At 46.4% G+C, this 7,955-nt stretch overlaps 1 pseudogene; it reads left to right on the plus strand.

The window, feature by feature from the left end:
- Nucleotides 1-147: 147 nt before the first annotated feature.
- LOC138364054 (etoposide-induced protein 2.4 homolog pseudogene) lies at nucleotides 148-7,600 on the plus strand (annotated as a pseudogene).
- The last annotated feature ends 355 nt before the right edge of the window (nucleotides 7,601-7,955 follow it).

The following is a 7,955-nucleotide window of genomic DNA, read 5'->3' on the forward strand; positions in this document are numbered from 1 at the left end:
TGGAGATCAAAGTATTTAGCCCACGTAGCGGGACCAAACAAGGCATTGTAAGTACTATTACGGGAAGGGATTGTACGAGTGCGGCCGTGGCGAGAACGGCGTTGAGAACCCCGGGAGTTCATGGGGGTAAAAGGTGCAGTAGTCACAATGAGAGACGATGCCGTGCCAGAGGACGAGGTGGTCACCACTGGGGGCTGGGGACTCGACCCTACCGCAGAGGTAGGAGGGGAGCTGAGGGGAGTAGTCAGGTCGTCGGGGCTCAATGCAGCAGGGGTGACAGGGCCTGGTCTTCCAACACAGTCAGACTCGGGGGCTTGGTCGCCCCCCCCCACGAGCCTGAGAAAGTACAAGGGAAAAATTATCAGCCATGAAAACGAGGGAAAACTTTCATTCACGAATGTGCCCCCACACCCACCATGGAGCCACAATTAGAGGCAGGACACCCAACAAAAAGCTATCGCCGATCTTGCCAGGGCCTCCCAGAGGTGCGTCGTGAGTATACGCCCCACAAACGCCACCTTAAGAACCGTGAGTCCGTCGAGAGCGGGTTCAGTGACGAAAGGGGGATTGACAATAAAAGGGTCCCCCTCGTTCGAGACATTGGGTACTACAGTTCTATGGGTGCAAGAGTATGCCTCCTCAAACACCCGGGCGTCAAAACAAAAGAAGGTCGAAAGAATAATCAAAACAGGCAAATGGTCGGCAGGAAATGACAATTTGATAGGAGAAGAGGGGGGGGGGGGGGGAGAAAAATGAAACAAGGAAAAGGAAAAGGGGTCTGGCAAAATTGGTAAAGGCAGCAGCAGGAGTATAAGGCTGCAAAAGGTCAGAGGACTGACCCATGGAGCATCACACTCCAGCAGCTGCCCACCAAGCCCACTCACGGCGACAACGAGCCAGACAGTGAGGGGGGTATATTGGGCCAACATTCGCAGTCTTCCATATTTCTGATAGTTCTCTCGATTGTCTCCAGTGATCTACTATACACTGTGGAGAGCGGCAAGCAAAGTGCCTCTGCACACTCTTTCAGTACACATGGCGAGATACCGTCTGGATCAACAGCCTTTCTAACATCCAGATCCAGCAAGTGTCTCTTGACCTCATCTCTCGTAATTTCGAGCCCATCAAAGGCCACCTGGTTTACTTCCCTCTCTCCTAGTGCAGTGACCTCACCTTGTTCTATTGTGAAGACCTCCTGGAACCTCTTGCTGAGTTCTTCTTACACACTTTTGTCATTAGCTGTTCTTTTGCTTAATTACCTGTTCTTTCACCGTTTTCCTCCTGATGTGACTGCAGTAGCTTTGGTTCGGTCTTGGCTTTGTTTGCTATATCATTTTCATAACTTTTCTTTGCTTCTCTTCTTACCCTAACATACTTATTCCTGGTTCTCTGCTATCTCTCTCTGCTTTCTGGTTTTCTGTTATTCTGGAAGTACCTCCATGCCCTTTTGTTCAGTTCCTTTGATTCCATACACGCCCTTCCATGGATTCTTCTTTTGCTTCTCTGATTTTTCCTTTTGGGCCGGGATAAACCTGTTTACTGCCTCCTGACACTTTTGGAAGACATAGTCCATATCTTGTACAGACCTAGCTCTGATCTGTGTCCCAAGGCATTTCCCTTAGGGAAATTCTCATCTCATAATTCCCCTTTCGGTATGCCAGCCTTTTTTTCCTAGTTCTTATTTTGGGGAGATCTGGATAAATCTGATCTGATCTTTTGGGGGAGCAGGATAAAGTGTGTGTGTGTGTGTACTTACGTAGTTGTGCTTGTAGGGGTTGAGCTCTGGCTCTTTGGTCCCGCCTCTCAACGGTCAATCAACTAATGTACAGGTTCTTGAGCCTACTGGACTCTATCATATCTACACTTTAAGATGTGTATGGAGTCAGCCTCCACCACATCACTGCCTAATGCATTCCATTTGTCTACTACCCTGACACTGAAAAAAATTCTTTCTAACATCTCTATGGCTCATTTGGGCACTCAGTTTCCACATGTGTCCCCTGGTGAGTGTGCCCCTTGTGTTAAGAAGTGTCTATCTACCCTATCAATTCCTCTGAGAATCTTGTATGTGGTGATCATGTCCCCTCTAACTCTTATGTCTCCCAGTGACGCGAGGTTTAATTCCCGTAGTCTCTCCGCATAGCTCATACCCCTCAGGTTTGTCACCAGACTAGTACCTGAACTTTGAACCTTTTCCAGTTTAGTCTTATGCTTGACTAGATATGGACTCCATGCTGGAACCCCATACTCCAGGATTGTTCTGACGTACCAACTGTGATATATAATGTTCTGAAAGACTCCTTGCACAAGTTTCTATAGGCCGTTCTTGTGTTAGCCAACCTGGCATATGCCGTTGATGTTATCGTCTTGATATGAGCTTCAAGGGACATGTCTGGCGTGATATCATCCCCCAGGTCTCTGTCTCGGTCTCTCTCTCTGGAAGTATTTCATCTCCCAAATGATACCTTGTATCTTGTCTCCTGCTCCCTACACCTATCTTCATTACATTACATTTGCTTGGGTTAAACTCTAACAGCCATTTGTTCGACCTTTCCTCAGCTTGTCCAGGTCTTCTTTAAGCCTCAAGATGTCCTCCTCTGTGTTAATCCTCCTCATAATATTGGCGTCGTCAGCAAACATTGAGAAGAATGAGTCATACCCTCTGGGAGATCATTTACGTATATCAGAAGCAGGATAGGTCCGAGTACAGAGCCTTTTGGGACTCCACTGGTGACTTCACGCCAATCTGAGGTCTCACCCCTCACTAACTCTCTGCTTCCTATTGCTTAGGAACCCGCTTATCCACTGGAGCGCCCTACTAGTTACTCCTGCCTGTTTCTCCAGCTTATGCATCAGCCTTTTATGGGGTACTGTGTCAAAGGCTTTCCGACAGTCCAAAAAATGCAGTCCGCCCACCCTTCTCTTTCTTGCTTAATCTTTGTCACCTGATTGTAGAATTCTATTAAGCCCGTCATGCAAGATTTACCTTCCCTGAACCCATGTTGATGGGTGGTCACGAAGTCCCTTCTCTCCAGATGTGTTACTAGGTTTTTTCTCACGATCTTCTCCATCACCTTGCATGGTATACAAGTTAAAGACACTGGTCTGTAGTTCAGTGCCTCTTGTCTGTCACCCTTTTTGTATATTGGGACTACATTAGCCGTCTTCCATATTTCTGGTAGGTCTCCCGTTTCCAGAATTAGTACCCATTGACCTACTATACACTATGGAGAGTGGCAAACAAAGTGCTCCTGCACACACTTTCAATACCCATGGTGAGATTCCGTCCAGCCCAACAGCTTTTCTCACGTCCAGCTCCAATAGATGCTTCTTGACCTCATCACTTGTAATTTCGAACCCTTCCAAGGTCGCCTGGTTTGCTGTCACCTCTCCTAGCGCCGTGACCTTTCCTTGTTCTATTGTAAACACCTCCTGGAACCTGTTGAGTTCTTCACACACCTCTGTCATTCTCTGTGTACCTGTCCTCACCTGTTCCTTCACTGTTGTTTTCCTCTTGATGTGACTGTGTAGTAGCTTTGGTTCTGTGATGGCTTTATTAGCTGTATCATTTTCATACCTTTTCTCAGCTGCTCTTCTCACACTAACATACTCGTTCCTGGTTCTCTGTTATCTCTCTCTACTTTCTGGTGTTCTGTTATTTTGGAAGTTCCTCCACGCTTTTTTGTTCAGCTCCTTTGCTTTCATACATTCCCTATTAAACCACGAATTCTTCGTTTGCTTCTCGTTTTTTTCCTGTCGGACCGGGATAAACCTGCTTACCGCCTCCTGACACTTTTGGGTGACAGTTCATCAATGTCTTGTACGGACTTAGCTCTGAGTTGTGTCCCATAGTATATCCCTTAGGAATTTATTCATCACATACTTTCCTTTTCGGTACGCCAGCCCTATGTTTCCCAGTTCATTTTTGGGGAGATAATTCCTAGCTCAAGCAGGTACTCAAAGCTCAATACACTGTAATCCCTCATTCCCAAGGGGGCTTCCAACTTCCCTTCCCTTATATCCGACTCATTTTAGGGTAAATATCAGATCAAGCAAAGCTAGCTCATCCTCTCCTCTCTCATTCTTGTCGATCCCTTGACGTGTTGACTTGGAAAGTTTCTTGTTGCCATGTTCAGCAGCTTAGCTCTCCATGTGGGTCTCTGTTCTCCCAATCTATCTTCCCATGATTCAAGTCTCCTGTGACTTGTAGTCTGGATCCATTCCTGCTTGCCACAGAAGATGTTCTCTATGTTGATGGTGGCCATGTTGATTCTATCATATTTCTGTCTGGGTCTTCTATCGTTCGGTGGGGGGTTATATATGACTACTACTATAATTTTCTGTCCTCCAGCTGCAATGGTGCCTCATATGTAATCACTGAAACCTTCACAGCTCTGATTAACCATCTCTTCAAAACTCCAACCTTTTCTTAACAGCAAAGCTACACCACCACCTCTTCTCCCTTCTCTCTCTTTCCTCACTACATAGAAGTCCTGTGAAAACACTGCATTTGTTATGGTTTTCGTTAGCTTTGTTTCTGCGAGTGCTATTATGTCTGGGTTTTCTTCTAGTGCCCATTCTCCGAGTTCACTTGTTTTATTTGTAATCCCATTTATGTTAGTGTACATTGCCTTGAAGCTATCTTCTGTTCATTTTCTTGTCTCCTTCTTGGTGAGTGTTCTACTGGTGGGGAAAGCTGTTCCCTGGGTGTGAAGATCTATGACGTGGTTTGCAGGGACTGAAAAGATTTTGGAGTGGGGGGTGGGGGTTCAAGGGAAGGGGGAACAGGTAGGGTATCGGGTAATGAGATAGGGGGGACATGGAGGATATTGTGTGAGGGAGGAGGGATAGAGAGGGTATGGGATGAAGGGGGAGGGGGGATGGGGGGAAAGGCGGGAGGGGGGACATGGTGGGTATGGGAGAGGGGTGTGGGTGTGGGTGTGTGTGTGTGTATGTGTGTGTGTGTGTGTGTGTGTGTGTGTGTGTGTGTGTGTGTGTGTGTGTGTGTGTGTGTGTGTGTGTGTGTGTACTCACCTAGTTGTACTCACCTAGTTGTGTTTGCGGGGGTTGAGCTCTGGCTCTTTGGTCCCGCCTCTCAACCGTCAATCAACAGGTGTACAGATTCCTGAGCCTATCGGGCTCTGTCATATCTACACTTGAAACTGTGTATGGAGTGAGCCTCCACCACATCACCCCCTAATGCATTCCATTTGTCAACCACTCTGACACTAAAAAAGTTCTTTCTAATATCTCTGTGGCTCATTTGGGCACTCAGTTTCCACCTGTGTCCCCTTGTGCGTGTTCCCCTTGTGTTAAATAGACTGTCTTTATCTACCCTATCAATCCCCTTCAGAATCTTGAATGTGGTGATCATGTCCCCCCTAACTCTTCTGTCTTCCAGCGAAGTGAGGTTTAATTCCCGTAGTCTCTCCTCGTAGCTCATACCTCTCAGCTCGGGTACTAGTCTGGTGGCAAATCTTTGAACCTTTTCCAGTTTAGTCTTATCCTTGACTAGATATGGACTCCATGCTGGGGCTGCATACTCCAGGATTGGCCTGACATATGTGGTATACAAAGTTCTGAATGATTCTTTACACAAGTTTCTGAATGCCGTTCGTATGTTGGCCAGCCTGGCATATGCCGCTGATGTTATCCGCTTGATATGTGCTGCAGGAGACAGGTCTGGCGTGATATCAACCCCCAAGTCTTTTTCCTTCTCTGACTCCTGAAGAATTTCCTCTCCCAGATGATACCTTGTATCTGGCCTCCTGCTCCCTACACCTATCTTCATTACATTACATTTGGTTGGGTTAAACTCTAACAACCATTTGTTCGACCATTCCTTCAGCTTGTCTAGGTCTTCTTGAAGCCTCAAACAGTCCTCTTCTGTTTTAATCCTTCTCATAATTTTAGCATCGTCCGCAAACATTGAGAGAAATGAATCGATACCCTCCGGGAGATCATTTACATATATCAGAAACAAGATAGGACCGAGTACAGAGCCCTGTGGGACTCCACTGGTGACTTCACGCCAATCGGAGGTCTCACCCCTCACCGTAACTCTCTGCTTCCTATTGCTTAGATACTCCCTTATCCACTGGAGCACCTTACCAGCTACACCTGCCTGTCTCTCCAGCTTATGTACCAGCCTCTTATGCGGTACTGTGTCAAAGGCTTTCCGACAATCCAAGAAAAAGCAGTCCGCCCAGCCCTCTCTTTCTTGCTTAATCTGTGTCACCTGATCGTAGAATTCTATCAAGCCTGTAAGGCAAGATTTACCCTCCCTGAATCCATGTTGGCGATTTGTCACGAAGTCCCTTCTCTCCAGATGTGTTACCAGGTTTTTTCTCACGATCTTCTCCATCACCTTGCATGGTATACAAGTCAAGGACACTGGCCTGTAGTTCAGTGCCTCTTGTCTGTCGCCCTTTTTGTATATTGGGACCACATTCGCCGTCTTCCATATTTCTGGTAGGTCTTCCGTCTCTAGTGATTTACTATACACTATGGAGAGTGGCAAGCAAAGTGCCTCTGCACACTCTTTCAGTACCCATGGTGAGATCCCATCTGGACCAACCGCCTTTCTAACATCCAGATCCAGCAGGTGTCTCTTGACCTCCTCTCCTGTGTGTGTGTGTGTGTGTGTGTGTGTGTGTGTGTGTGTGTGTGTGTGTGAGAGAGAGAGAGAGATCCCTTGTAACGATTGGGAGTGTGAAGCTTTGACCAACTAGTAAATCTTTGAGTTCACACTTATCAACATTGTGTGATTAGAATGGGCCCAACAATTCAATGCATTGCATTTATATGCTTACAATGCATTGCATTTACATTGCAGTGTTGCATCCTCAACGGTGCTGTTTTCGGCCTCAGTGTAACATTCTTTCACTACGTGCTGCTGCCGGGACTGAAGCAGGGGCTGAGGCTCTTCCTGGATGAAGGGGGCTAGTGTGGCCGTTAGTGCTGCCCATCCTCACAACCATCTTCAACATATTGTGGGTCTTGCCACTCCTCGTGTTCTCCAGGATCATTAACTCCATATGGTTTCAATACATAGCTGACAGTGTATATCGCCAGCGCCAAGGACGTCCTCACCTAATCAGCAGCATCAGTAAACTTGTAGCCGATTCTCATCTCCATCTTTGACCAGTTTCTTTTTGTCATACAGGCTAGCTTGATGAAGCTGGTGCCTCTGGTGGGTGTAGATTTGATCCTGAACGGTATTCACCTGTGTATGCTTAATGTACTCTATGCCTTTGAGTACAGATGGTTCAACATGGGTTGGGAACTAATCAAGAGATTAAGTTTCATCGAGGAGAACTGGCCGTACTTAATTGGCTTTGGCCTTCCCCTGGCACTTATCACAATGTATATTAGTGGATTTCTCTCTGCTTTGTCACTTCCTGTTTTCATCATCAGTGCCAACGAGGCTGATCCAGTGTTCAACACCAATGGTTGCCAAATGCATTTGTTTTCTTTGGTGGTTGGTGTGTCCAACCGCATCATCCAGACTCTAGTCACAAGATATCCTTCACCGACCCCCAGCAAGACTCCTCAGACACCTCCTTATCGCTCTACTTCCTTTCTTCCCAATAGACGTTAGAAAGATTTTTTTAATGAATGGGAATTGCTCCAGACATTTGAAGCTGTTTTATTGTCTGTGACCAAAGCAAAAGTTGCTTCACCAAAGATGCAACAATATTTCATATTAATATTGCTTGGCCGGCAGTTGTTCTGTTGTATACTAAGAATTATTTTGACCACATGTTGATTGATGATGATTTAGAGATCCCATCTCTCTTCCCCAGAAGTGGAGCTACATGTATTAATCCCCATGGATTTTTTATATCCACATAACATGGTCAAATAGGTCATCGACAGGGGTGGTTTCTTACACCCCCTTACTCACTCAACTGGAACTTGTTCCATCAGCTATGAGAGTTTGTTATTTGGCTGCC

Source organism: Procambarus clarkii, chromosome 12 (assembly GCF_040958095.1).
Source record: "Procambarus clarkii isolate CNS0578487 chromosome 12, FALCON_Pclarkii_2.0, whole genome shotgun sequence".
Taxonomy (NCBI): Eukaryota; Metazoa; Arthropoda; class Malacostraca; order Decapoda; family Cambaridae; genus Procambarus; species Procambarus clarkii.